A 3,111-nucleotide genomic window follows, 5' to 3' on the forward strand; every position below is an offset into this window, starting at 1 on the left:
TCTAGTTATATATCACAAAACAACTGAAAGCAGGAATTCAAACATGTATTTGTACACCAATGTTCATAACAACATTATTCACAATAACCAAAAAATGGAAAAAACACAGTTATCTATCAACCTATGAATGGGTAAATAAAATGGAATATATTATCACCTCACACTGGTCAAAATGGCTATCATCAAAAAAGACACAAGTAACAAGTGTTGGAGATGACGTGGAGAAAAGGGAACCCTCGGTACGCTCTTGGTGGGAATGTAAATCCGTGAAACCACAGGGAAAACAGTATGGAGGTTTCTCAAAAATCTAAACATAGAACTACCATATGAGAGAGCAATTCCACTCTTGGGAATGTATCTGAAAAAAAAGCCCCACACTATTTCAAAAAGATACATGCACCCCAATGTTCATAGCAGTGTTATTTACAATTGCCAAGGTATGGAAGCAACCTAAGTATTCATCAACAGATGAATGGATAAAGAAGATGTGGTATATATACACCATGGAATACTCTTCAGCCATAAAAAAGAATGAAATCTGGCCATTTGCATCAATACGGATGGACTTGGATGGCGTTATGTTGAGTTAAATAAGTCACACAGAGAAAGACATATACTGCATGATATCACTTATATGTGGAATTTAAAAAAATACAACAAGCTAGTGAATATAACAAAAAAGAAGCAGACTCACAGATATAGAGAACAAACTAGTGGTTACCAGTGGGAGGCGGGAGGGGCAATAGAAGAGTGGCGGCAGAGGAGGTACAAACTATTGGGTGTAAGATAAGCTACAAAGGTGTACTGTACAACACAGGGAATAACTAAATGAAATGTAACATTAAAAGTTGTAAAAAATAAAGTTTTTTAAAAAAATAAAAATAAAATTCAGCATACATTTTCCATGGAATAATATTCAGCCTTAAAGAGGAAGGAAATTCTGACACATGTTACAACATAAATAAACCTGAGGAGATTATGCTAAGTGAAGTAAGCCCAAAGAAAATACTGTATGATACCATTTATATGAGGTATCCAGAGTAGTTAAATTCATAGAAATAGAAAGTTTACTAATGATTACCAGGAACTTGGTGGGAGGGAAATGGGGACTTATTGTTTATTAGATACAGAGTTTCAGTTTAGGATGATGAAAAGGGCTGGAGACAGATAGTGGTGATGATTGTAACAACTATGTGAATATATTCAATTCCACTGAATTGTACGCTTAAAATAGATAAAAGAGTAAATGTTATGTTGTGTATATTTCACCACAATGAAAAAAAGTTAATATTTTAGGTGGAAGGAAAATAGAACTTGATAGTCTCTGCATTTTATATATTAATGTACAGTCAACAGGGACAGAGAGAGATTGGGACCTCTCCTACTACAAATATATCAGGGGAAGAATTCATTAATTCATGTTTGATCTGGGCCTGTTCCCTAGACCAATCAACTGGGCCAAGAGTGGGCACCATATTCAGTGTAACCTGGGACAAGTGAGCACAAAAACAGTGGTCAGGGAATAAGATCATATTGATGAAGTAAAAGGCTCCCATTCAAGTAACAATACTGAGTAAGGAAGCCACACTTCCAAGGAAAGGGGTACTAGGAAGAATGGTCCAGAGTTGATATATCAGTCATGGTACAGCACAGAAACAGAAACCACTTTAGTTTGTTTACACATAATACATTTGTACAGGTGATAGAGGAATAGAGATCAAAGACAGGGACCTGTGAAGTAACCCCAGGGCTAAGTAACTGCAGGAAGAAGCAACAATCTAAGGCTGGAGAGACAAGGGACAAGGTGCTGATACTGAAGCCCAGAGGCCTGGGCCTCACAGCAGAAAGTGATGCATCACAGGGCCTCTGTTGGGGCAGTTGGAGCCGCAGAGGAGATGTACCTCCTCCCAGATACCACGTGAGGAACACAGGAAGCAGAGACCCCTAATTGTCCCTTCCTCCCCACTCATAGTTTTCATCCAAGGCCTCATATCTTGGCTGAACCCAGCAGGCAGGCAAGGGAAAGCAGGAATGTGTGTGGTGCTGAGATGCAATTTCCACAGCAATGGAGAATAGCAGGAAAGGAGCAGAACAGATCTCAGAGCAAACAGGCAAAGACCAGCAATGATAAGCACTCCAGACACTACTATTAGAGAGACAAAGGGATCTTTCTATTTTTAAAAGGGCTGGAAAAAACTCATTTTAGCTAGTTAAAATGTTCCATCACTCAGACCTTAGATGGAAAATCACATTGAGTATTTACCTAAGGTCAGAAACCTTTTGTCCTAGCCTCACTCTGGGACCCTGGAGTTCGGGTTCAGAGCTATAAAGCTCAAACTCTGCTCTGTGAGAGAGTTTGCTCATTTTTCAGCTTCCTCCAATCCAGCTATCAAGATGCTTGCATCAATCCAAGGGTCTTAGATTTGAGATCTTGTCTGTTATTTTGTTTCCATCAGATGGAAAAACACAATATTCTCAGCAAACACCTTTACTATTTTGACAATGGGTAATGGTAGGGATATTTATTACCCCTTGAAATGATAAAGAAATATTACACTGACTTATTCATACAAACATTCATCTATTTATTCATTCTTTCAATCACCATGCATCTGGGTTTTACTATGCTTTAACGTTATCATATTTGGTCCTTAGGATTCAGTAATGCACAGTTATATTCCCAGGCAAGATGGAGTAGATTGAAACCAAACTTAAAGAAGGACTATTTGGTTTCTACTCTGAGTCTTAATCACTATCCAGATAAGACATATATATTTGCAACATTTATTACTGCCTAAATATTGCCATAATATTATGTAAGTTCCCTATAGGGGGTAACCTGCATGAGAACAAGATCTTTACTTTGCTCTCTTCACATAAACCAGAACAATGGCACGTAGGGCATAAGAATTTAGTAAACAGTGTAAATAATTGGAACTAAGTATTCCTTAATGAGTACTAGATGTATGAATAAATTGTTAACTACTTTTGAAAGCCTTTTTCTTTTTTTAAGTGATCAATACAAGTTGGTTTTATTATTTTTTATTGAAAGGAAATAAAAACAGTATTTCAAAGAGATATCTGTACTCTCATGTTTATTGCACTGTTATT

This window comes from Mesoplodon densirostris, chromosome 2 (genome assembly GCF_025265405.1).
Source record: "Mesoplodon densirostris isolate mMesDen1 chromosome 2, mMesDen1 primary haplotype, whole genome shotgun sequence".
In the NCBI taxonomy this organism is placed as follows: Eukaryota; Metazoa; Chordata; class Mammalia; order Artiodactyla; family Ziphiidae; genus Mesoplodon; species Mesoplodon densirostris.